The sequence below is a fragment of the Felis catus genome, chromosome X (genome assembly GCF_018350175.1).
Source record: "Felis catus isolate Fca126 chromosome X, F.catus_Fca126_mat1.0, whole genome shotgun sequence".
In the NCBI taxonomy this organism is placed as follows: domain Eukaryota; kingdom Metazoa; phylum Chordata; class Mammalia; order Carnivora; family Felidae; genus Felis; species Felis catus.
Genome location: NC_058386.1, coordinates 5,596,495 through 5,623,874, shown reverse-complemented (window position 1 = coordinate 5,623,874; position 27,380 = coordinate 5,596,495). Strand labels below are relative to the sequence as shown.

The following is a 27,380-nucleotide window of genomic DNA, read 5'->3' as shown; positions in this document are numbered from 1 at the left end:
CATTGGTTGCCTTTTAGTTTTGCTGATTGTTTCCTTTGCTGTGCAGGAGATTTTTATCTTGATGAGGTCCCAGTAGTTCATTTTTGCTTTTTTTCCCCTTGCCTTTGGAGATGTGTCAAGTAAGAAGAGTTGCTGTGGCTGAGGTCGAAGAGGTTGTTGCCTGTTTCTTCTTCTAGGATTTTGATGGTTTCCTGTCTCACATTTAGGTCCATTTTGAATTTATTTTTGTGTACGGTCTAAGAAAGTGGTCCGGTTTCATTCTTCTGCATGTTGGTGTCCGCTTCTCCCAGCACCATTTGCTGAGAGATTGTCTTTTTTCCACTGGATACTCTTTCCTGCTTTGTTGAAGATGAGTTGGCCATACATTTGTGGGTCCAGTTCTGGGTTCTCTATTCTATTCCATTGAACTATGCGTCTGTTCTTGTGCCAATACCATACTGTCTTGAAAGATTACAGCTTTGTAGCACAGGCTAAAGTCCAGGATCGTGATGCCTCTCGCTTTGGTTTTCTTCTTCAATATTACTGTGAGTATTTGGGATCTTTGTGGTCCCATACAGATATTAGGATTGTTTGTTCCAGCTCTGAGAAGATGCTGGTGCTATTTTGATCGGGATTGCATTGAATATGTAGATTGCTTTGGGTAGTATCGACATTTTAACACTATTTGTTCTCCCAATCCATGAGCATGGAATGTTTTCCCATTTCTTTGTGTCTTCTTCCATTTCTTTCCTAAGCTTTCTATAGTTTCAGTGTACAGATCTTTTACCTCTTTGGTTAGGTTTATTCCTAAGCATTTTATGGTTCTTGGTACAACTGTAAATGGGATCAATTCCTTGATATCTCTTTCTGTTGCTACATTATTGGTATGTAGAAATGCAACCAACTTCTGTATGTTGATTTAAATGCTGCAACTGTGCCAAATTCAGTTATCAAGTCTAGCAGTTTTTTGGTGAAGTCTTTCAGGTTTTCCATGTAGAGTATCATGTCATCTGCAAAAAGGGAAAGCTTGACTTCTTTTTTGCCAATATGGATGCCTTTTATATCATTTTGTTGTCTGAGTGCTGAGGCTAGGACTTCCAACACTATGTTAAACAGTGGTGAGAGTGGACATCCCTGTCATGTTTCCTGATCTCAGAGGGAAAGCTCTCAGTTTTTCCCCATTGAGGATGATATTAGCTGTGCTCACACAAATCTTGCCTCCCCAAAGATACTTATAGAATAGATGACATTCTTATTCATATACTTTCACTTGAACTGTGCATATTATTACTTATTTTTCTTGTTCTGAAAGTAATAGATAGGCATATAAAGGTAAGTTTTAAAAATTCTAAACTAAATACCCACTCATAGTCCCCCATAAGTCTTCCTCCCAGATATAGCCACAAAATATATTGTAAATATACATCTGCAACACTGGATCTCATGATACATTCTCCTAAATATATACTATTCACATCTTTCCACAACATTTTTCATTTCCATGGCATTACCTCAAAGTTCAGGGTGCTATTCCATCAGATGAATGTAAAATAAGCTATTGAATAATATTCTATTGTGAACAATTATCTATTATTGTGAACGATATTGTGAACTATATTGTGAACAATTATCTATTATTGTGAACGATATTGTGAACTATATTGTGAACAATTATCTATTCTACTGTGAACAATCATTGTTTTGCTCTATAAAAATAGACACCTGGATTTGTATGTCTTTCACATTTTATCTATTCTTACCTTCTAGATAGCTGTATCTTTGGGCATTTTTGCAAATATTTTTATAACTAGCTTATTTGAAACAAATCACACGATCAAGAATCACATACACTTCAAAAGTGAACATGTACTGAATATAATAGAAATTTGAGTTTATTCATAAGTTTAACCCACCGAGATTATATGAAGGTTTCCATTTTTCAGCCTTTCTTTAAAAAGTGAAACTATGTTATTACCACTTTGTTAATTTTTTTGCCAAAATAATAGGAAAAAAGTAAAATCTTGCAAAATTATTTTATGGCAGAGGGACATTAATGAGTTTGGGGTTTTTTTAAATGTTTATTAATTAATTTCCTTCTCTTTCTCTGGAAATTGCCTATTCGCAAATTTGCTCATTTTTGTTTTGCTGATTGTGAAAGATATTGTAAGGGCTAATTAACAGATACCAACTTTTTGCTTATTGATATATGACCATTTGTTTCCAGATAATTGTGTGATTTGAATTTTTAGGTAGTTTGCTTTGTTTATAGAATAAATAAAATATAAGTTTTTTCTTCATACTTTCATTTTTAATTGCCATGTCTGGAAATGCCTTCCTTGGCAGAACATTACAAAAGAGTCACCCATGTTTTCTTTTTGTCCTGTGATAGTTTTGTTTACTACATGTAATTTAAAAAAAACTATACTTCACTTTTTTGTGTGTATGGAGTGAGATAGGAAACCAGTTTTCATAAGAGTAATCCATCATTTCATGACAGATTTGGAATACTATTTTAATGAGATAGTCTCTCTGTTTATCTGTTACTATATACTTGTTTTTGTGATTTGTCTATTCTAGCATGTGTTTATTATTACTTCAATTTTATGGTCCTATATGTCCCAATGCCCCACAATTTCCATTTTTAGGATGTTTCTGGCTCTTCTTTCACTCCAGATGATTTTTAAAAGTTAACAAAAGGAATTTGGCTGGGGTTGTTTTGAATTTTTATAAATTAATTTAGGGAAAACTAACATTTCTACAATATTGAGCTGTCTCAGTGACAATTTATGCCTTGTTTCTGAAGCACTTCAATTTTCTTTAGCTTTATGGCTTTCTTCATATTTTTCATTCATAACACTTGCTAAGTTTACTCCTGGGAGTGTAATTATTTTGTTTGCTACTGTGAACACAATATTTCATACGTGCCATTTTCTGAGTGTCATTTGGGGATAGAAACATTTTCATACAAGTATCTTTCATAAGTGAATTCTTGGTTTTTTTTTTTTTCCTAATCCTTGTCAAACTCTTCAAAAAGTTTTTTAGTTCCCAGCCCTTTCATGGCATTGTGTAAACACTCTGGGGATAACAGAACACTTTATTTTCATTGTGCTTGGAAAGTCTACTGTTGTCTTGCTGCCTGGCATGAGATTCGCCTTGTGTTCTCTCTCAGATTAAGAAAGTAGTAAGCTCTTCTGACTTAACTAAGGAATTTTGTTGAATGCTAACCTTTTTTAGATGTCTGCTTTTGTGCAGTAGCAAGAGAATCTTAATGTTTTGACTTTCTCCTTAGGGCCAATCTGATCATATTTACTACTGTTAACCCACACTGATTCTCAGATTTCTGGAATGTAACGCTATTTTAATAAGCTCTTTCTAAAAACGTATGGACTCCTGCATTCATTCATTCAACCTATAATTGACCGTATGCTCCATACCAATATATGTAATATAATTCCAAAGCATGAAATGACTAAACAAAGTAATACAAGGGCACACATAGTAAGTAACTTTGGAATGGGGTGGTGGGTGACTACTGTAGATATGGTACCCAAGGCCCCATCTCTCTGAGGAGCTGATGATTTCAGTGAATGAATGATGAGAAGGATCCTACTTTGAGTTAGTTTGAGCTCTGTGAGTTACGAATGGGTTTGGCCTCGTCAGTGACCAAAAGGAACGTGAGTGTGGGTGGTAGGTTACTGACCAGTGTGTATTTATGATCAAACTAATGAATCTTTGCAAGGCTCCTAAAACATCACACCTGAATTTAGATTTTGTTGTTTTATATTCTTACTAAAAACAGTTCTTTATGCAGACGTCACAGAACCTGTAACTGCATCTGCTGATAGAGAAGAATGATAAAGATAAGGTCTGATTAGCTGTTGGCCAGATGACATTGGGGTGTCAAAACTTTCCTTAAAGGATTATGGAAGTTTGATAAAGAGGGGAGTGGCTTGACTAATATATATTATATGTAACATATATATATATACATATACATATACATATATATATATATATATATATATACACACACACACACACACACACACACACACACATATATATATATAAAGTCTATCAGGTAGACTTTATTTTTTCAAGTAGTTTTAGGTTCACAGAAGCACTGAAAGAGAGGGGTTAAGAGATCCCCCTACAGCCCCCGCCCTCACATATGCACAGCCTTCTCCATTATCAACATCCCCACCAGAGTGTTATGGTTGATGAACCTACAATGACACATTACAACCACCCAGAATCCATAGTTTCCATTAGGTTTCCCTCTTAGTGAGTTTAGACAAATGCGTAGTGGATAAAATGTCAAAGACAAATGTAAAATGTACAATGGTGTGTATCCATCATCCTAGCATCACAGAGGGTCATTTCACCATCCCCCACCTATTCATCCCTCCCTCCTCCTGATTTACATTTTAAAAAGATCATTCTGGCTGTTGGTCAGATAACTGATTATATGAAGGGGACATGGGAAGAAGAAAACAGGTTTCTATGAGCTGGTATTTTGTTTCGCTCCTTGTAAGACTATTAAAAAAATAAGACTTACATGATTTTTGTCAGATTTGGCACATAAAATACTGGCCAAACAGGGAATTTTAAGCCCTTTCCCCAGAACAATGCTACAGTTGTATAAAATCTGTGGCATCACAGGATCCAAGTTTCCAATCTCCTTTCTATTGTTCAGCCTCAGCAGACCTACAGTAACTGGACGGTGGTGATGGTTCATGTCACCTCTCAGCAGGCGGAAGTCAAACGAGAGGTGGGCCATGATCACCAGAGAAAGCAGACGTCTTCCCCTGCTATGTTTGTACGCGACAGAGACTTACGCTGGGGCCTGACCACGCCTTTCCTTTCCCAGGTGTGGGTATTCTGTGCGTGTTCCCATGACATCACCCCATACTACCAGCAGCATAACCTACACGTATACACATACACATACCTGCACACACATATACATGTATATGTGTATGTTATATAGACAGCACTTCAGCACCATGCTCGGGGGTCATTTTAAGCTATGGAATCACCAACCAAAAGCACAAAAATGAGTAAATCGTTAGAACACATAAAGAACACCTGTTTAGAGGACAAGCATTAAAAGAGGAAGAGCAAAGCAGTGACTTGTTCAGACTTAGCTAGGAACGTGGGTGTCTATGGACTAGAGAGTTTTACTGCTCTGCACATTCATGGATGACTACAGCAGAATCACGAGTATTGATTTGGGGGTTCTGAATACATTTTAGTCAGTCAGCAAACATGCACATATGAGGAGAAACTCTGTATGTTCTGCAATATACCGTGAGCCTTCTGAGAGCAGGATGCAGACAATGCACACCCTTCCTTATTCCAACGAAAACAGCACCATGCCTTATCCTGGCCAATCCACAGACTAAACTATTTTCAAACATTCATAAATTAGAGTTGTTGTTTTTTTTTTAACTTTGAAACCTATACAGACAAAAGTGATAAAAGTGGGTTTTCTCTGCTCGGTTTCTGTCCTCCTTGCCTTCTGGGAGGGTAACATAAATTGTACAAGACGTTATGGGGCAAGCCAGCACCAGCAACACTAGAAATCATGCCTTTCTGATTCTAGACTCTTGGCTCCGTGCATTTTTCTTTACCCACAGCTGACTCACTCCCCAGGGGCTCTTGCAGTAAAAGACAATGCTATTTCCTCCCCCAGAAAGTGAGTGATAAAACCACACGTACAATTCCCAGCTAGGTGCCATTCCTGAGCTATCTGGATTGCGAACATGTCTAACAGAACGGCTGGTACCAAAATGAATATTTCACCACAAACTATAAATTGTACAGCTGGCATTTCAAATGCCCCTGCTCTCATCAGGAATGATTGGGTAAAAAGGCCTCCTGGAAGTAATTAATCTCTGCTCTATGTGGAGCCCTGTTAGGGAGACCTGAGCCCCGAGATCAGTTAAGATGCATGATTTAAAGGGAGCCGCACAGAAAATCTGCCACAAACATAACCATCTATGTAGGAGGTCTCCTGGAGCGTTTTCAACACATTTCTGTGTTATAACTCACCCCGTGTGAAGTTATAGAAGGACTGCACTTAAACACTTGAGGTTTGACAATGTAAAATGAAGCAAACTTAGACCTCAATCTGTGTCAACACCAACTCAATGAAGTTTTCAACATCCTTCATGCCCGGGTCTGGCAGAGGGTCTGGGTGACGCAGCCACAGTTCACATGTCTGCCAGTCCTGTGTCTCCCTGCCCGTGAGGGCCGTGCTGGAAAGGGTTCCCGCAGATCCCAGGCCTCCAGGAACGGCCTGTGGCCACACAACCCTTTCCAGATCTAATGTTCCAGGAAATGTGCTGCCATAAACAACGTGACTCCAGGAGAGCTGGTCACTGATTTCATTCTGCCATCCCCTGTAAACCCATGTGAGGAAGCATCTGGGCTTTCCCGGCTTGAAAACTCTAGGTATTATTGGGTATTACTGGGTATTAATGATATGTTCCTATGGGAAGTCTCCTGAATGAAGGAATCGATGGGGCAAGGACGCGAGAGCTAGATGGTCCAGGGAATGGAGGGAGGCAGGGCTGTTCTCCACCCCATGACTGATGCGTTCCGAGCGGATTGCCCATTTTGAGCAGGGAGGCTGACAGGCATCTGAGTCCTGGAAGGGGAGCCAGCTGGATGCATCACTGCAGACCCTCAGGGCACCCTGAGCAAGACCCATTCCAAATCCCAACTGCGGACAGTGCTGGGGTGCTAATACACCAGCAGCCATAACCAGGACCAGGCCAGGCATCAGGTGGTTGGACCAGGACCGGGTCAGGCATCAGCCGTGATGGAGCTGGAGGGGATGCGCAGCTGGTCAGGACCCAGGACACATTAGTCCACTGTGCCTCTGCCTCGGTCTGTCACCGGACTTGCCTTTATTTCTGATTCAGGGAACACAAACTGGCCTTCTGGAACAGTCCTCTAGACGGACACTTGCTCCAGGACTCAAAACAAACACTATCTGATCTAGAAGAACTCTGGCACCCACACAACCGAAGTCTGCCATGTTTCTGACTACAGAGCATTTGGACAAAGACGCAATCTCGCTAAGAACAAATACTAATGAGATGTCTGCCTTCCTGGTTTTGCCCACGCCATATGCGGGACCATTTTAGAGTTCGTTGGCAATACAATTCTAGCTGAGCACAAAGTCATTACAGATACTGAAAATGTGAGGCCAGAACCGAGGATATTAGGACCTTGCTTATCCTTCATTCTCTGGTCTTAGACAAGTCCTTGTGGCTGAAAAGCATGTAAGAGACTAACATGCCAATTTTTTGTTTGTTTTTCACTTTTCAAATTCCACTAAGCTTACCATTTCTCTGGCTACCTGGATCAAAAACAGAGTTTTAAATTTTGTTTTTACGAATTCCAATTTGTGTTAATTCCAATTTGTTTTTAAAGTAGACCTAAAACTTCTCCCCTGAAGAACGCTAGCCATCGAAGATTTCAACCAATGCCAAAGTCTCTAGTGGTGAGTGCTGTATGGAAATCAATTTGATTATAAATTTCATATTAATAAATAAATACATAAATAAATAAAATAAATGCTCTATCTCATGAATGATAGGTTAACTAAAAGATTTTTTTATCCTGTTTTGTTCTGCTTTCTGTAAGTCTCAAAGCTTAGCCTCTTGCTGATTTTGCCACAAAAGCATATTTTGCTAATAAATCTCTAGATAAATCTGTCTTTGTTCTTGTCAGGGAGAAAAACAGCCGTGACACATTTTTCAGTATTCTAAGATGTGTTCTCAGAGGTCAAAGTCATAGTGAGTTGTGATTGCCCCTGCATGGTACACGTTTTCGGGTGCTATTTTAACTTTTTTTTTTTCAACGTTTATTTATTTTTGGGACAGAGAGAGACAGAGCATGAACGGGGGAGGGGCAGAGAGAGAGGGAGACACAGAATCGGAAACAGGCTCCAGACTCTGAGCCATCAGCCCAGAGCCCGACGCGGGGCTCGAACTCACGGACCGCGAGATCGTGACCTGGCTGAAGTCGGACGCTCAACCGACTGCGCCACCCAGGCGCCCCTAGGGTGCTATTTTAATAGGATAGAGTTAAATAACATAAAATGAGAGCTATTTTTTTTTTTGGTTAATTGACTTCGATTACAGAATAATCTACTTCAATCAAATGATGAACACATGTATGTAAGTTACATCTACACAGAAGAGAACCAAATGAAAACTCACCAAGCCTAAGTCAAAGATACTACAATTTAATAAACCACTTTAAGGTTTTTTTCTTTTTTTTTTTAACTGTTTATTTATTTTTGAGACAGAGTGTGAGCCGGGGACAGGCAGAAAAAGGGACAGAGAGAGAATCCCAAGCAGGCTCTGCACTGTCACCACAAAGCCCAGTGCGGGGCTCGAGCTCACAAACCATGAGATCATGACCTGAGCCAAAATCAAGAGTCAAATGCTTAACCAACTGAGCCACTCAGGCGCCCCTAAAGTTTTCTCTTAAGACAATGAGCAGAGAAAGTGTGATGTGATGGGCACTGAGATCTTAGTCCTGGGGTGACGCCCACCATGTAGCAGAGAACCATAGAGCTGCAATTCCCCCAAGAGTGTTTCAGGAACTGGCTTGGGTGACTTTGTCTTGACATAGAAAATTTCCCTCAACTCCTTCTGATCTCAGTTCAATGTTACTTCCATCAAAAATGTTGCACTGATTCCCAAATGCATGCCACATGAGTTATTCCATCTTGCCAGGTAATAGATACACAATTTACATTTTAAAAATCATTTCCTTAACCTCGGTCTTCACCAAGAGGCTACACATTCCACGAGGCAGAAAACAGGCTGTTTGGGTGTTTGGTTTTGCTCACTCTTTTATCCCCAACGCTTAATCCAATCCTTGGTACACAGTAGCTGCTTAGCAAATACACATTACAAAATAAGTAAGTGAAAAGTGAATTAATGAATACTCACTGTTTAAAACAGCTGTTTCGTTTTCATGCTGAGGAAAAATATAAACAACATTTTCCCAACCGACCGCACGTTTTTTAAATCCCTTTCTGTATGACTACCTATGTACCTGTTACTTTGAACAGCAAATAATCCTCAACATTTAGCTTCTCACGAATGGGTGTTCATATAACTTTCTTTTGATGAACATCTTCCTGTGTGACTTATAATGTGAAATACCAAAAGGGAGGGAGAAAATGCCTTTTGTCTCAGACTGCTGATTTTGTCCTGGCATTGAAAGTCTACTGGACTGTACCTTGTGGGATGATTAACATCACTCGGACTGAGTCTCACCTCCCCAGTGTGTAATACTGTGTTTCTACTGACCCTCCGTGCTGCCCGTCTCACAGCCTGTCTACACCTATCACAATGGTAACACGAGAACATATGGGAACATGTTTTCTACACTCTGTATATAACCATTGTGGCCCCTGGTCCACTCTTCATTCATATTTTGAGATCCTAAGCTCTAGTGTTAGAGACGGGGTCCTCTGGGAGGTGGTTAGGTCACGAGGGTGGCACCCTCATCAGTGGGATTAGTGCCTTTCTCAAAGAGTCCCCAGAGATCTCCCTCATACCTTCCTCCGTGAGGGCGCAGTGAGAAGACAGACGTCCTTGAACCAGGAAGCGGGTCTTCACCCAGTACTGAATGTACTGGGCCCGTGATCTGGGACGTCCAGCCTCCAGAACTGTGAGAAATAAATGTGTGCTATTTAGGACCCCTCCCCCAGTCTGTGGGATTCTGTAGTAGCTGCTCGGACAGACTAACACAGGGACATACTACTATCATTCAGATTAGCCCATGCAGAGATATATGCAGAGTACAAGGGGTAATGTCCTAAAATGTAGAGTATTGTGGGGCTTAGGGAGAAAATGAAAACACTGATGGAAGATTATTCATTCCTATCTCAGTTGTTAGTCAAACTATTCTATCTAAAAAAGTTTCTTCTCACTGACAACATTCTCTGATTTTAAGGCGAGATGACTATATCTATATCTATCTATCTATCTATCTATCTATCTATCTATCTATCTACCTATCTACCTATCTACCTATCTACCTATCTATATAAAACAAATCACCAAGGCAATTCTTTACAACTATCTTCCTGAACAATAATTTAAAATGTCAAGTAGTAATGTCAAGCCCTAGTCTTTCAAAGAACCGGAAAATCAGTTCTCCATGGTCAACGGCCATTTCAGCCCTTCTATGGACTGACTTGATTCAAGTCTTTGAAGCTTGCATTTACTTTTTTGGATATTCACGTTGAAAGGTCAGAATTTTCACGATTACTGCTAGAAAGCTTCTTTCTCTGGGTTTATACAAAGTCCCGACACTGGCTTGCAGTCACGAGAACCTAGCTTGTATTAATCTTCCTTCTTTTTATTCCTCGTTAACTCGTATTCAAAGAGAGGATAGGACAGGCTCGCCCACACTCTCTAAAACGTTTCATTATGTTCAACTCAAGGGACGCGGCCGAGAATCTGAGAATTAAGGCTGCAGTAAGAAATTCAGAATTACAGACAATGTGACCTTTGCAGATATGCTGATGGCAGTTACAAACATGGGCCTTACCGATCTTTCAGCACGGTGGTGGACACACAAACACAGCTGGCTTTTAACAATCACTGGCTTGCCTTCTGATAATCACCGTTCTTCCTTTCGTCTATTTTGCTGGTCACCAGAAATAAAACTGTACATATAGATGAGATCATATATCACCATTCTATCATATCTTGATTATAAGTAATCATATATTATACAAACATATACTATGTAATACATAATGCCTATATAAAGAAAACCATAGGGGCGCCTGGGTGGCGCAGTCGGTTAAGCGTCCGACTTCAGCCAGGTCACGATCTCGCGGTCCGGGAGTTCGAGCCCCGCGTCGGGCTCTGGGCTGATGGCTCAGAGCCTGGAGCCTGTTTCCGATTCTGTGTCCCCTTCTCTCTCTGCCCCTCCCCCGTTCATGCTGTGTTTCTCTCTGTCTCAAAAATAAATAAACGTAAAAAAAAAAAAATTAAAAAAAAAAAGAAAACCATATATATTTGTCTACATAATATACTTATATATTTGGTGTCTAATATTATTTAAAGAAGAAGACAAACGCTGCCCAAATCTTGTTTTTTGTACACTTGGCTCTTGACTGTAATATTTTATTTCATTGAAGTTTGTTTATTTTTTTAGTAATCTCTACATCCAACTTGGGGCTCAAACTCACAACCCTGAGATCAAGAGTTGCACGCTCTACTGACTGAGCCAGCCAGACGCCCCTTGATTGTAATATTTTCCAGTAACAAACAAAACCACATTCAGATGAAATCACGGCATCCAGGATCCCACGGAATCCTCTGACACTTGCGGGCAATTCATTTGGCCAAATCTAATACAGAAATCTTTCCGTGGGTCAAACATGTAAGTGTTTAGTGTTTGTTTTATTAGTAACTAAAACAATTTGGGGCATTTGGCACAAGCCTGCCAAATAATATATTGTCTATCATGAATATTTACTCAAGCCCACAGCTAACCTTCCATCAATCGTCTTTTGAGGTGGCAAAATATGCAAGATAAGGTAATGCTTGTGAACCTGTGTTTACTTTGCGTGATAGTACTGCTTACATCTAAATGCTGGAAAAAAGATATTTTTACACAGAATAATTAAAATAACGTTTTAGTATTTAGTAGGTTTTAGTATTATAGCAGAGTCAAATGCTGGCCATGTTGGATTTGCTAAGGTCACATGCTGTTCTCAAATATTCTCTGAGAAGAGAAAAATTCCGCGTATTTCCTGAAACCATGGGGCTTAGAAGGGGAGTTGTTATTATCTGATAAGAATGAATGCTCTATATACCAAACCAGATAAGCTTTAGGGTTTTTCAGTGTTCGCAAATAAATCACAGGGGTGCCTGGGTGGCTTAACCAGTTAAATGTCCGATTTTGGCTCAGGTCATGGTCTCGCGGTTTGTGGGTTTGAGCCCCGCTTCGGGTTCTGTGCTGACAGCTGGGAGCCTGGAGCCTGTTTCAGATTCTGTGTCTCCCTGTCTCTCTGCCCCTGCCATACACTCTTTCTCTCTCTCAAAAATAAATAAACATTAAAAAAATTAAAAAAAATAAAACACGAATCTATAAACCTAGAGCAAAATTAATCTCATTCAATCCTTTTAATTTTCAGGATCTGAGACCCCTGGAATTTAACTGAGTCAGAATCTATAAACCAAATCCCCAGCAAATGGATGTAAAAGGGAACACATAGAAGCTTCCAGATCACCTTAGCCATGTTGCTACTATATAATATATATTATGTAATGTGCAATTGTATATAATGATTACATATATCATATGTGAGCTATATTGTATGTTATATATATTATATGTTAGTGATAATACACACACATTATATTTATTAGCTGTGCCTCTGAAATGTTTCCAAGCTGCATTTCCATCTGCAAAGCCCTCAAGTTCATTCTCTTCAAACCCTCCTTTGCTGTACTTGAAGCTTGTGCAGGAATCCCAGGAACTTAAACCATGTGGCAAATCCCAATTACATGCGAGTATGTGAAGCATGTAAAGAGCATAACTTGAAGAAGATAAATATTAGCCCCACTTGACCGTGATGTCAAATAAAGTAGACACGGCCCGAACTCCTAGCAGGCCTGTGGGAGTGGAAGACGGCCCACAGATTCCTTCACTGGCTGGAACCACAGCATTCCTGACTTCCCTCCCAGTCTAGCTGGAGGAAGGGTGACCAAGCTCCGGGGGAGGACTAGATCCAGAGTCAGTGTTACCATGAGCAGTTCCTGAGAACTGAGACGTCCAATCTCCATTTAGACGACTGGTCAAGTCTACGTCAAGCTGTGCCCCAGTAACACACACGGTTGCTCCCAAATGAGCAACAGGGACCTACCCATCCATGCATTGACATGTTGGTTGTGAAGTGAATACACATGTAGAAAGTCTCACGTTTTCTTGGTCTGCTTGAATAAGGGGCTCCTTGCAAGCACACTGCAAAACCTAAGTAAGAAACACAAAATGAATGCACATGAGTACAGGGTAGGACAAAGTCTATCTGTGAACCGTAGAGAATAAACCATAGCCCTTGTCCTTCAGGGGCCTGCATAGAAGCAAGAATCATGGACCTCGGATGACCAGATAGGCTTTACATAACAAGCTGGAAATGACCCAAGAACAGACAGATTTTAGTCATGTATGGGGCTTGGGGGTGTGCGGCAAGAAACATACAGTGTGTAAGCCTCACTTCTCCGTACTTTGGAGACCTGAAGATCTTCATTCATCAGAATAGCAACTGGAAGCCAGTTCACTGTCAAGAACAGCCAATGTCAACTCCAGGAACACCTTTGGAATATCCCTCTGTGCCCAGGACTGAATTTACCATGAAGCAAAAAAGAGATAGGAATCCCCCCCGCCCCACACACTCAACTGCTGGGATGATTAACATCACTCAGACCAAGGTTCAGTGGACTCAACTGAGTCAAACGTCTCTTCTCTCGCTTCTAATTTCTGTCCCTGGGTCTGCATCTCTCAGGGCCAGTTGCGAACAGGAAACCCCTTTTTCCCCAGAAGAAATGCCTCCCATGACACAGTGCAGTGGGGCTCCTTTGCTTCTGGCCCCCACAGATTGATTTCATCATACCATAGCTTCCTCGTCTACTTATTCACATCTATTCATTCACTCAATGAGTGAGTATCTACCAAACAGTTGAGTGAAACGCTCATTTCCAAAAACGGATTCTGTAAGTACAATGCTAAACAACACACGTGGGGCTCCTGTCCTTAGGGATCTAGGCGTGCCATCGGAAGGCTTTCCAAAGGGCAAAGGTATGGGTCACTCAGACATAAACCACCATGTATGGTGCAGCCCACATCTTTATGCTCCTACACAACTTTCTCAAGTGTTCACGTTTGGGAGTAACTGTTCACACTGGAACACGCACGGCTGGACTGACAGCATTAAATACTTGATAACTGAACATCTGTAATCACCATGTATTTTATATTCAGATTGAGAAGAGGAACATCCTCCTGGAAAAAAAAATTCCACATTCCAGAGCTGTGACTCAACAATTTTCTGTGCCAGACTGAATCTTACCTTTTGAGCTTCTCTGCCTCCAGAGAAGGGGTTAGCCTGGAAATATTCATAGAGCAGCTTTGGAAAGAGGGTGGGGTTGTCAAATGAGGGCATAGCTGGGAAGCGCTCTTATGGGCTGAAATGAGACTGGCATCATCATGGTATGGGGGTGACCTGGCATTCAAAGAGGAGGCTCTTTGTCTGTGTGGTGGGGAATCCATGGGCCAGGGTGTGGTCTGGATCATGTGAGTACTTGGAAGCAGATGATCATGCTCCAGAGACTTGACAAGGCTGATTAACAGCCCCTCATGGGGAGAAGCCCTAGGAGGTGAGACAAGACACCAGGTTCGACCGACCTGTGTGAGTCTTGAAAGTCAGACCATCTCTTTCTACTTCTCACTTCACCCCCCAGTGTTCTGGAAAGTGTTGCATCTCAAAAAGGAAGTGTGTGAATTTCTTCTTCTGGAGACGCAGAGGAGGCATTAGAGACAATTCAGAAGGCATCAAAGCATCCCCATGGAAAGGATGAGCCTGTGTGGTTCGCCACCTGTGGGGTTTCCAGAACCGCCCTAATAGGCCATGGCCTCCTGTTCCATCCACCAGCCTCTGCCTCAAGTTATTAGTCTTTCCCTGCCATGTTTCCTTTTGACAGGTAGCAAATTGAGGGCATCAATCTGCTGTTACCTCCGAAGCTTTAGAAAGAAATCCTGAGCAATGTCGTTCAGACCCAGAGCAAGGACATTCTGACAGCTGCCTTACCAGAAGGGCATTTTTTACCCTGGTGAAATGCAGCAAACAAAACTGTCAGATTGACAATGACATCCAAGTATAAAGTAGAGGAAGATCACGGTAACTAATTGTGTCCATACAATAAAATATTCACTGGTGATTTTTCTTGAGTTGACATTGTGTTACGTAAGAATGTGGTAGCTTTGTCTCATAAACGTTTTCATCTTTCTGTCTAAGGACAGAGCAGTTAGGACTCAACCACAATATGGAAACTCCAGAAAGAGGATTTTCCTCCAAACCTGACCACATTTTGTAGAGAGATTGGACCAAGTGAATGAAGTGCCAGGCTTTCTAGAGTTGGCAGGTATCGAAGTCATGCAAAAGGCTTTCTCTCTAAATGTGCTTACGTGTGTGTAAGAGTGAATATGTGCCCCCACCCACCCACCCACCCAGCCACACAGGCACAGGCATGCCTTTAAGGAAACATAATGAGACATTTTTCATTTGTTTGAATCCATATGTTTTAGGGTAAGGCTCAGTTCGTCAAGAGCTCCAGTTAAGACAGCAAATGCACTTCTTGGCAACTCTATTTTCCAACATTTAAAAAAAAATTTTTTTAATGTTTATTTATTTTTGCAGAGAGAGAGAGACAGAGAGAGACAGAGCATGAGTGGGGGAGGAGCAGAGAGGGAAAGGGAGATACAGAATCTGAAACAGGCTCCAGGCTCTGAGCACAGAGCCCAACGTGGGGCTCAAACCCACGGACAACGAGATCATGACCTGAGCCAAAGTCGGACGCTCAACCGACTGAGCCACCCAGGCGCCCCTCTATTTTCCAACATTTTTACAGAAAACACCACCCATACGTCAAGTTGGGGAGGGAGACTAAGAATTTTGTTTTAAATATTCTAGGAAATATATGTGGAAAGTTTTACTAGTTTCTATATAATCCTGTATACATAAAAGTCATTTCGAAAGTACCCAAGACTTAGTGCTTGAGGTCTCACAGGTGGGAGCTCATGGTGGGAGTCCATAGGGAAGAGAGCCTTGCATAGTGCCTCCAACTGCTGGAGCTCAGGTTGGTCAAGCTGAGGACTGCCTTCCTAGCAGTACATTTACAGTTACATCAAGTCTGTGCATGCCTGGGACCCACTAATGAGTGAGGACATAGGGCAGGGGAAACAGCACGATGTATCTGCTATAAAACAAAACCAGAGCTTCTGTATTACAAATTTTGAGGCAGAATCCTGGCTCCTGAGAATGTTCAGCCAAATTATTTGCAACCTGGGATATATAAATATGCAGCAAAGTCTAGACCTGTTCTGTTTACTTTCTCTTTCTCTCTCTCTCTCTCTTTTTTTTTTTTTTTTTTTTTTTTTGCTGCTGCTGCAAAAGTATTTTTTTTTTCCCCTTTCTTCTCTTCCCCTTAAAAGAAACTGCCCGGGCTGGCGTGTTCATCAAAGCAATTCAGCGAGAATGCACTTTGACAGACTGCATTAAGAATGTTGACTTGTGAAAACAAAAGGTGGTTTTATAATGCACATAAATTATGTGCTTTAAAAAAGCTGAAGGTTCAGAATTCTTTAATGATACTCAAGCAGAGCTGAATGAAGCTTGGCCTATTTTTCGTTTTAGCACTTCAAAAGGTTTTTTTAGGATTCCACAGCTGATAAAACTCAAACAAAAAAGGTAGCACAGTACATTATGGTTTCCTATTTGCATTTATTAAAATTAAATTTAAGTCAACATATATTTATTAAGTATCAGCTGTGAGCCAAACACTGGGCTGAACACTATTTATTAGGGATATAAGTAGAAGTTTGGGGGAACATATCTCCTCACGTGGGTAGTCTATGCAATGTAATGAAAAATGTTATTACTGTGTGACTTGGAAAAGTATTGTGTGATTTCAAAGAAGCACTTGATTATATTTGATTGAGTGTTCATACAGTATTTTTAATGAAAACCAAGTTGTGATCTACACATTTCCTAAGGAGTGGATATTAAAGAAACAAGTATGGAGAGAGATTCCATAAGCAAAATCACCATGAACCAAGGGCACATCTAGGCTCTGTGACGGTGGATGGTCCGTTTAGCGTCTAAAGTCATAGAGAGGAAGAACAGAGATAAAGATGGAAAAAAAAGAGCACAGACGATTACAAATATTAGAACGCTGTGAACATTTGGTAAGAAAGTGTTCTGATAAGAGCCGTGCTTCCCAATAACAAATTCTAAAATGGTGAGTAGTTAGACTTGTGTGAGAAATGAGAAGACCCACCAGGGTAAAGGCCAAACAGTTCTTTCATGATTTAGAAAAACCTGAAAATGATACAGACAACAATGAATTTGAAACCTGAAGGTAAGGAAAAAAATGAATATATAAACACATAGAATTGACAGCAACATCAAAGCTACCTAATGGCAGGGAATAAATCTAATTATATGGTATCTTTTACACAGGAAACAACAAAAAATACTGAGAGAATTTAAAGAAGACCTAAGTAGAAAAACGTATCATGTCTATAGATTGGAGGGCACGATTATTTTTAAGGTACCCATTCTCCCCCAGCTTGATTTATAGGTTCAATGTAATCCTTACTAATATATCACCAGGTTTTTTGCGGCAATTGAGAATGAGATCTCAAATTTACACGGGAAGTCAAAGGGCCTAGATTAGCCAAGGTTTTCCTTAAAGGCTCAAATGTCAAAGGCTTAAGTTACCAGATATCAAGACATACAATGAAGCTACAGTAATTAAGACAGTAGCACATTTGTAAAACACATAAAAGAAAAAAGAAAGTAGCACAGGATTAGACAAAAGAATCTGTGAAACACAGTGTAGAATCTGTAGGATGACCCACTGACACAGTCAGCTTACTTATGGGAAGATGTTACACCAATTCACTGGGGACTGCCAATTAAGTAAGTCATTTTGGTTCAATTAGATATCAATAATTTAAAAGAGGAATTGTTACTCTACCTCAAATAAGTGGATCTAAAATAGATTATAGACTATCTGCAAAATGTAAATAGCACAACTTATAGAAAAAAAACCAGGAGAATATGCTTATGAACTTGGGGTGGTATACAACAGTTTTTAAATAGGACACAAAAATCAGTAGGCACAAAGGAAAAAAAAAACCTACTAAATTGTTTTTCCTTAGAATTAAATACTTTTGTTCATCAGCAGACATCAACAGAAAACTTAATGAATAACACAGAAAGACATCGCAGTCTCAAAATGCACACACACACACAACCCCAATATCCATAATATATAAGGTCCTACTCTTACAAACCATACCAAAAAAAGACAATTGAATTAATAAGCATTTTCAAAAGACCTGAGCGGACACTTTCCACGTGAGGATTTCTAGGTGGTCAACAGGTTTCTGAACAATTATTCAACATCATTACTCAGCAGGAAAACTCAAACGAAAGCCAGAATGCATGCCACCGCCCAGCTTCTAGAATGGAGGAAACTGCAAAAACAAGACTGATAACTTCAAGTCTCTACTTGGCTAGGAAGGGACGGAATCTGAGCATCCGCCTGGAGGGTGCGGGCACTGGCACAGTCACTTCAGGGAAGAGTTTGGCGGTGTGAGCTCAAGGCAAACACGTACCCATCCCACGGGCAGCAATCCCCTTCCTGGGTATTCGGCTTCGACAGCTGAGTACGTAAGTCCAACAAAGGCAGGAGAGGGTTCATCACATCTTTATTGGAACGACCCAAATAATCATCAACAATACAGTGGATAAGAACAAGTGGTATACATTTTTATGATAAACATTACCAAGTAATAATGAAAATAGAATGAACTACTGCATGGAACAACATGGATGAATCTCAGAGACATAATGATGAGTAAAAGAAAGCCATAAAAAGAGTGTGTGCAGCATGACTATTTATCTACGGGTTACGGAAGGCGAAGCTCATCTGTGATGACAATGGATGTGAACCCCGTGGTTCCTCTGGGTAAGAAGATGATCCTGACTGAGAAAGAGAACAAGGGAATCTGCTGGGGTCCTGCGAATATTTATATTTTGAACAGAGTGATAGTAACATAGGTATATTCATCCATAAAATATTACTGAATTTCCCACTTAAAGATTTGTCCAGTTTATGTGTATTATGTGTTAAACTCGATCATTTTTTTAAGACCTCGTTTTTCCCCTTTACCTATAATGTGGTAAAATGTTCTATTTTAAGACAAAAATGATTGTAAAGTCTTTTTTTTTCTAAGAAAGGGGACAAAAACTAGGGCTCCTGGGTGGCTCGTTGGTTCAGCGTCCAAGTTGGGCTAAGGTCATGATCTCACAGCTAGTGAGTTCGAGCCCCGCATTGGGCTCTGTGCTGACAGCTCAGAGCCTGGAGCCTGCTTCAGATTCTGTGTCTCCCTCTCTCTCTGCCCTCCCCAACTCGCTCTCTCTCAAAAAAAAAATTAAAAAAAGTTTTTTAAAAAAGGAGACAAAAATCAATTTCTCGTTCATTTTTCCCTAGAATTCCATTCACAGAAATATTTTCATATACCTAGGGGCACCTGGGTGGCTCAGTCAGTTAAGCGTCTGACGTTGGCTCAGGTCATGATCTCACGGCTCGTGGGTCTGAGCCCCGCATCAGGCTCTGTACTGATGGCTCGGAGCCTGGAGCCTGCTTTGGATTCCGCATCTCCCTCTCTCTCTGTTCCTCCCCTGCTCTCACTCTGTCTCTCTCTCTCTCTCTCAAAAATAAATAAAGATTAAAAAATTTTTAATATTTTCATTTACTATGCATTTCAGCAAAACAATGGAGACGAAATACATTTTCTTCATTTTATTGAGAAAAAAGGGGGCTCTGAGACTATTAAGAGGCATTGCAATGATTACATGCATAACAATGAAACTGTCTTCTTTTATAAAGTATTGCTCTGATCGTATTATATATTGGTATTTCAAAAGAAACGTTACCCAAAAGAATTCTATTGTACCTGATCATTCAGAGCCCTCGTTTCATTTCTAATATATCTTAGAGTTATCCCTGGAAAGAAAGTGTTCCTTTCCTAATACACATGAGATCGTGTGCTGAATTTGCAAGGATGATCACGTTTGACTGGAATAAATTCATAATAGCTGTAATAAGTTTCAAATAGGCCAATATTCACTTTATATACCTTTCTTTATATACCTCTTTGGCACATAAGGACATTTATGAAAAACTTCGCCCGGTGATCTAAAGACTCACATGTCAAAGTGATTCAAATTTAACTAATTTTAAAGCATGTAAGTAATAATGTAAAATGCAATTGCATCATTGGGAAATTCCCACTGGGTCGGTAGTTTTGGGGCCCAAACGATTTTGAGAAAGTATATTCCATAAAGCTCTTGCCACAGAGAAAGATCATCTCAGAATGTTTTCTTAAAATTGTTTTAAATGTTTATTTTTGAGACAGAGAGAGCATGAGTGGGGAGGGGCAGAGAGAGAGGGAGACACAGAATCTGCAGCAGGCTCCAGGCTCTGAGCTGTCGGCACCGAGCCCGATGCAGGGCTAGAACCCACAAACCGTGAGATCGTGATCTGAGCCGAAGTTGAATGCTTAACCGAGTAAGCCACGCAGGTGCCCCAGAAGGTGGCAGAATTAAAGTCAGGCTGGCTCCCTTCCTAGGTCTGCCACTCATCATCTCTGGGAACTTGGCCGGACCTCAATCTGGTTCCTCCTATGAAGGAGGACAGTGACAATGCCAACCTCACAGAGGCATCCTGGGAATAGGATGGCGTAACGCACGGCCAGTCTGTGGCACAGCGTCCAACACAGAGTGAGCATTCCACAAATGTGAGCCATGTTAGTTACTTCCGTATGTTGGACTGGGGGCAAGTTTTCTTGCCGTGTCCTCAGATGGACTGTGGCTGGGCACACATTTCTGGTGTCTTTCTATGCGCCCCAATCTCTTCTTATCAGGATGCTAGTCATATGGGTCACCCTAAAGACTTCATTTTAATTTAATGATCTCTTAAAGACCCTCTATCTACTCTATCTCCAAAAGCAACCAAATTCTGAAATACTAGAGGATAGGACATCAACATATAAATTTTAGGGGGATACAATGAAGCCCATAACAGGGTATGTATGTGTGTGTGTGTATGTGATATATATATACGTATATATATATACACACATTATATATGCATGTGTGTACATGTATGTATACGATATGTATATATGTGTATATAAGTATATGTATATGTACACGTACATGTATATGTATACACATACATGTATGTATATGTTACGACCACCAATGCAAGTTGTTTTTTTCAGGCTGGCTTCCATGTTTTAAATCCCACACCTTAATCTTTCATTAATGCAAGTTAGCTATATATGTATGTATTTAAAATATTATTTACTGTACCATGCATGACGTCAGGGAACGGCACATACTCCTACGAATTCCTGCGGGTCTTAGGTCACATAGAGTCAGCCACTGCATCATATTCACCAAGGATGCATTGTTTTCCTGAGGGTAGATGCCCTTGTTTATTCCGATTCTTAGAACCTCCCAGTTCTCATCTATGTATGAACCCAATTGTGTACTCATTCACTCAAAAACAGTGATTGGGCACCGTTTCCTGAGTGGCCCTGCTCTAAGCCCGGGGGCTTGCAGCAGAGAACGAAATTCTTGCCATGTGCTCTCCCAAGTGCACGCGCGCGCGCACACACACACACACACACACACACACACACACACAGTGAGTAGAGCTGAGGACAGTAATTAAGGAGTATCTAGGGACAGGCAGCTTAGCAGAGAAGAGAGTGGTCTGTTTTGCAGAGTGTAGTCAGGGAAGTCCCTTCTGATACGACAACGTTTGAGAACAGAGCCCAGGGAAGTTAAGGAGCAAGTCAAGCGGGTGTCTGGAGAGGGTGCTCTGGGCAGAAGGACCTGAGGAAAGTCTCAGAGGCAGGAGGAAGCTCAGGTTGTTCACAAAGCAGTAAGAGAGAGCACACAGCTGCCTGAGTGAACAAGGACGCATGTCCTCACAGGTGAGGTTGGGGACGGTGAGGGGTAGGGCATTGGCCCATCACCTGGAGCCCCACTGGCCATTGCAGACTGGACTTTGGTCCTGGGAGACACAGGAAGTCACTGGTGGGCTTTGAACGGAAGAGTGCCACACTTTGACTTCATCCTGAGTCAGTAAGGAGTTGAGAGGAAGTATACTTCAGCTCATGGAAGTGGAGCCACCGTCTCCCCTCAGTGCAGTGAGTGGTGACGGCCCATTCATGGCTTAACACCACAGCGCAAACCCCAGGGCAGTGGTCCTCACTGGCCTGTGAGTGTCAGAGGGATGATGCTTCCAGAGATGGCTGAGAACTCAAGAACACTTAGGGGAAAGCAAGCTTTCACTCAAGGCTACCATCTCCATTTCTTATAATCGTCTCTATACATTTCCGTGTTTTAGCCAAACAAAGTATTGTACCTTCCGATACCCTCCTCACCACTCTACAATATGTAGACGGCATCTTGGAATCTAATCACTGAATCATGGCTGGCAGACGCAGAAATCAAGGCATTTCCATAGGGCAGTGTATGTCTAAGGGCAAAAGGTATCCGTAATTTGCAAGACAATACCTATTTAACCAGGCCATAAATTGTTACTGCTCCGTGATGTTTATAAGAGATTTGAATTAGAGCATTGTATTATTAAAAACCTGATAAATGTCAACTTATGTAATTTTTCTCCCCTGAAATAAGGCAGATTGGCAATATTACCAGATACTTTATATAAGAGCTATATTTCACTTGAAATAAATAGTGTGTCCCATGAAGTTTACTGGATGGTTTTGCTAGTGAGATTCATTATTTCCTTCTTCCCATAGCAGTGTGGTAGCCAGTTTATTGGCATATCGCTAAAATTAGTAAGGCTTGTTTCCCTTTACTCCTCAAATTAGTGGGGACTGGCCTTAGATGTTTCAAGCAATGAGAATAAGTGAGATGTTGGAGAAGAGACAAGAGATCAAGGTTTGACATAGCCCTCACGAAATATGTGCAACATAACCTTGAATCTCTCGTAAAATTTTTCTACAGAATTCTTTGGGAGAGGAAACCAGCGTTTCTGTTATGGTTCCAAGATTATGCTCTTGCTGATATAGCCTATTAGTGACCCTGATTACCTTCAAGAGACTCAGGGAAGTTCCAGGTTTTATCATATTTCCAAAATGTTCCTCATAGAGCAAACTGCCAGCTGACAAGCCAGCCTGCTGAACGAGTATAATGTTACTTGGATTAAGCTGATTTAAAGCCAAATGTTTTGACACACAGTGGAGAAGGCTAAGCTATTGGAATGGTGGACCATAAAGAAAGAGAGCTCAGGCTTGCTCTCTGTCACAGGATATCATGCCCCTTCCTCACGAAGATCGTAATGACATTTTAAGGTTCTCTTCTCATCTAAATCTGCATTTTGTAAGACAATGTGTGTCCACATTTCTAAAACCATCACTCGTAGTAAAATGGTTGAGAAGAATTCACACAGCCAACTTTTAATCAAATACGTTCTGTGACATTAGCTTGTGTAAGCTGAGAATTGCAAAGGCCATCCTTCAAGAAACTGGTTATTTGCCTAGAACTGTTTTCCAGCTATTTCGAAAGCTGCCACTGGGTGAGTGACAGTGGTGGCCATGGGCGTCTGAATTCCAAATGCTGTACCTGGGCATTGGCACCAGATTCAGATTATCATGTACTTTCTCCTTTGTCTTAATTCTTTTTCATTATGAAACTAGGATAAAATTTACCAAAATACTACATTTGCTGGATTTAAGCACAGTGAGAAATACCAGCATATAAGTACCCAAGTATTGGGAAATAGTTAACCCAATAAACTTAAATTTCTATCAATTATTTCTGAACTTCAGTCTGGTTTTAATTTCACCCTCTGATTAACCATTAACTCCTACCATGGATGGCATGGAAACCATGTGCAAAAACCACAGATGCTCAAAGAGCACCTCAGAGTTATGGACAAGAGAGCTCCCTTCCTTTCTCTCAGAAACGACCCTTTATGGAAGGGAGAACAGGGGCTACGACCTCCATATTCCAAAACAAAATATGTTCACACACTACACAGTTACTTCGCAGCCAGTGGTTTACACAACCAGTGGTGGGGTGAAAGATCCAGTAGATGTGGCCTCTGCACTCCTCATGTGGAGATTTTTCCAATTCTACATATTTCTAGATTAATTTCTTTCCTAAGCTTTGCAGTTTCAAAATCTATTCTTTTCAAGCTTTTTGGTTAAGTTACTTCTGTATGCACCAATCTAAGTGGAAATAAGTACCACTATGGGCTAAAGTGGGGCGCCCCCAAAATTCCTATGTGGAAGCCTGATCCCCAGTGAGACTGTATTTGGAGATAGGGCCTGTGAGGAGGTGATAAAGGTTAAGTGAGGTCACATGGGTGGGCTCTTAATCTGATGGCACTGGTGTCATTATAAGAAGAGCAAGAGACAATAGTCTCTCCCTGACCATGTGAGGACATTTCTGGCTATCTGCAACCCAGAAAGAAACCATGCCAGATCTCCATCTTGGATTTTCCACTACCCAGAATTGTGAGGAAATAAATTTGTTGTTTAAGCAATGCAGTCTGAGGTATTTTGTTATGGGCAGTCTGAGTAGACTAATATAAACATATTAGTATAACTTCAAAAATTGTCAACCATCAATTTTCTCACACATAAAAGCCATACATTGTTATATAGATAGTATATATATATATTATGCATAGACTATGGTGTGTGTTTTCAGTTGGGGTAGATAGAGTAATGGCCCCCTAATATATCCACGTCCTAATCCCCAGAATCTGTCAATATGTCACCTTACATGTCCAAAGGGACTTTGCAGGTGTGATTAAGTTAAGGACCTTGAGATGGGGCGAGCATCCTGGTCTACCCAGGTGGGTCGGGTGCCATCACAAGGTCCTCACAAGAGGGAGGCAGAAGGGGAGGAATCAGAGGAGAAGACGTGACAGCAGGACCAGAGGTGGAGTGTTGGAAGGGGACCCATAAGCCATGGGATGCTGGGATGCAAGTAGGCTCTAGGAGTTGAAGAAATAAGAAATTAGATTTTCCCCTAAGTCTCCAGGGGGATCACATCCTTGCCAACACCTCAGGTTTAGCCCAACTGCACTGCAAGATCCTGAACTTGTGTTGTCTACAACTAAAATGTGTGGTAAGCTATTACAGCAACAGTAGGATACTATTCTACAAGGAAACTCTGGGAGCAGCATTATTAAGATAAAATATTAAAAATTAAACTGAACTCAGAACCCACCACTAAAGTTTGGAGATGGGTTGCCGCAAAGTCTCATCGACAAAGGATCAGGCGTCTACATGTTTGCAATGATAATAAAAAATAAATTAAAAGATTTAAACTGCGGTGGCTGGGTGGCTCAGTCAGTTAAACATCCTATCCTTGGTTTACGCTCAGGTCACGATCTCATGGTTTGTGGGTTCCAGCCCTGCATCAGGCTCTACACTGGCAGTGCAAAGCCTGCTTGGGATTCTCTCTCTCTCTCTCTCTCTCTCTCTCTCTGCCTTACCTGTGTGTGTGTGTGTGTGTGTGTGTGTCAAAATAAATAAACTTTAAAAACAATTTTAAAAAGAATTTTTAAAAAAGTTTTAAACACGAATGCATGCTCAAATGTCTCTTCAGAAAGCAAAAATTTAAACTTTTCATGGGCATTCCTTATTTTGCTAGCTTAGGAAGAAAATATTGCCACATGCGTCTACATTCTTGGAAGGACAGTGTATGGCACTTGGAGGAAAATCAGGAGGGCCTGTACTATTCACTGGTGCCACCAAAGTATCTAATTGTTGTCCTCAGTCACAAAAAGAGCCTCTGTGTTGCTGCTCCATGCAATTAAAGAAAGATGCCTCTTCCTGTTCATTTTGGGTACTCAGCACACTGGGAGCCGTAATTAGTATGAGCCTTCTCCTTTGTAGATATTTTAAGTCAGCAGGAAGTTGTCTGAAAAGAGACACTGCACTTTTAACATTTCAGGTAATTTTTCCAACCTTAAAAATTCCTGCTGATAAACTAAATGGCTTTGGGAAAAGAACAGAGAGCTAGTTACGTGGTCCTTTATGGTAGACGGAAAGGAAACGGTCCTTGGAAAACGAAGGTCAGACGTGCCAGCCTTTCAATCCTAAACCCAAAGTTTGCACTTCTCCCTGCTTGGGGTGATGCTGGGGTCCACCCAGGGAGCTATCCCCGGGTCCCCAGAAGGGCAATGCCGGGGCCCATGGTAGGGGGGGTGGTGGTGATGTTGGGGTCCGCTGGAGGCCATGCTGGGATCCACCGGTACTCCACACCCTTGTTGTTGTCAACCGGGACCTCCTTGATAACGGTTCAGCTCCCCAGCAATATTTCAGTCACGCCGCTGAGCACATCTCATTGCCATGTGATGACTACTTCTGCGTCCTTCCCCCTTGCTGGTTTGGTAAATCAATGGCCAGTAGGCAACAGGGTCTGGGTCTGAATTCTGCATGGTTTTTATCCATTTCCCTAGTGCAAATGTGTGGGTAGTATTTGGTATACAGTAGGCACTCAATAGTATCGGCCATTATCTCCTGTTCCTGCTCCCTGCAGGCCTGTGTGGGCCCCTGGCGCTGGGGACTGCTGAGGGAACCTGTCTCTCCAACCCTGTTCCTGGACCTTTCTGCCCAGATAAGAGTTCTTCTCCTGTGTCAAAACCAGGGATCTGTGGAGGGACCGCCTCCTGGCCCCAGGGATCTGTGGAGGGACCGCCTCCTGGCCCCAGGGATCCGTGGAGGGACCGCCTCCTGGCCCCACTGCTGCACTGTTCTCTCACTCAGAACAATTTGATGGTACCTGACTTTAGTCTGTTACTTCCAGTTTCTAGCTTTCTCCCTCACTCTTATACCTTGCAAAGAGATCATTCCATGAAACCCCAAGAACAAGACCCCCCCCCATAAAAAGATGGTGTGTTTGGGAACCATACACTGTTCAGACATTCAGAGAACACTGAAGGCACATCAACCTGCTTTTCTTTCCAAGACACAGATTGTTTTAATGTTTTTTTCAATGTTTATTTTTGAGACATAGAGAGAGACAGAGCGCGAGCAGGGGAGGGGCCGAGAGAGAGGGAGACATGGAATCCGAAGCAGGCTCCAGGCTCTGAGCTGTTAGCATAGAGCCTGATGCGGGGCTCGAGCTCACAAACTGTGAGATTGCGACCTGAGCTGAAGTTGGACGCTTAACCGACTGATCCCCCCAGGTACCCCAGAGAATGAGACAGTTTTAAAACAAGAACCTAAAAACTTTTTTTGTTGCCCAAATAGTATTTGTTTCAGAAGCTACCTCTTCAGGTTATGTTTAAGGAAAGGATTTCTGAATGGAAGGATGTTCCTCTCAAAAATTCCCTGGAGACATAGGACCGTTGGTTTGTGATTTTGAGGATAACTCGGGGCATGCTGGTTCTAATTTGGGGACTTTCCTGGCAAAATGACACCTGCTTAGTTTCTTAGAGAACAGGACCTCTCTCAGAGCAACAGAAAGAAAGCAGGTTGAAGGTGGTTTTGTTATAAAG

The 27,380-nt window shown here is 41.4% G+C and overlaps 1 long non-coding RNA gene across 4 annotated transcripts in view; it reads right to left on the bottom strand.

Moving 5' to 3' along the window:
* The window catches only part of LOC102899438, a 561,352-nt gene that overhangs the window by 141,465 nt on the left and 392,507 nt on the right, over positions 1 to 27,380 (bottom strand). For all 4 annotated transcript variants that reach the window (XR_006593108.1, XR_006593109.1, XR_006593107.1 and 1 more), the window contains exons 6-8: positions 12,899 to 13,005; positions 10,567 to 10,684; positions 9,569 to 9,679 (exon numbers count right to left, since the gene is read on the bottom strand). This is a non-coding gene — a long non-coding RNA (uncharacterized LOC102899438). The remainder of the gene's footprint in view (positions 1 to 9,568; positions 9,680 to 10,566; positions 10,685 to 12,898; positions 13,006 to 27,380) is intronic.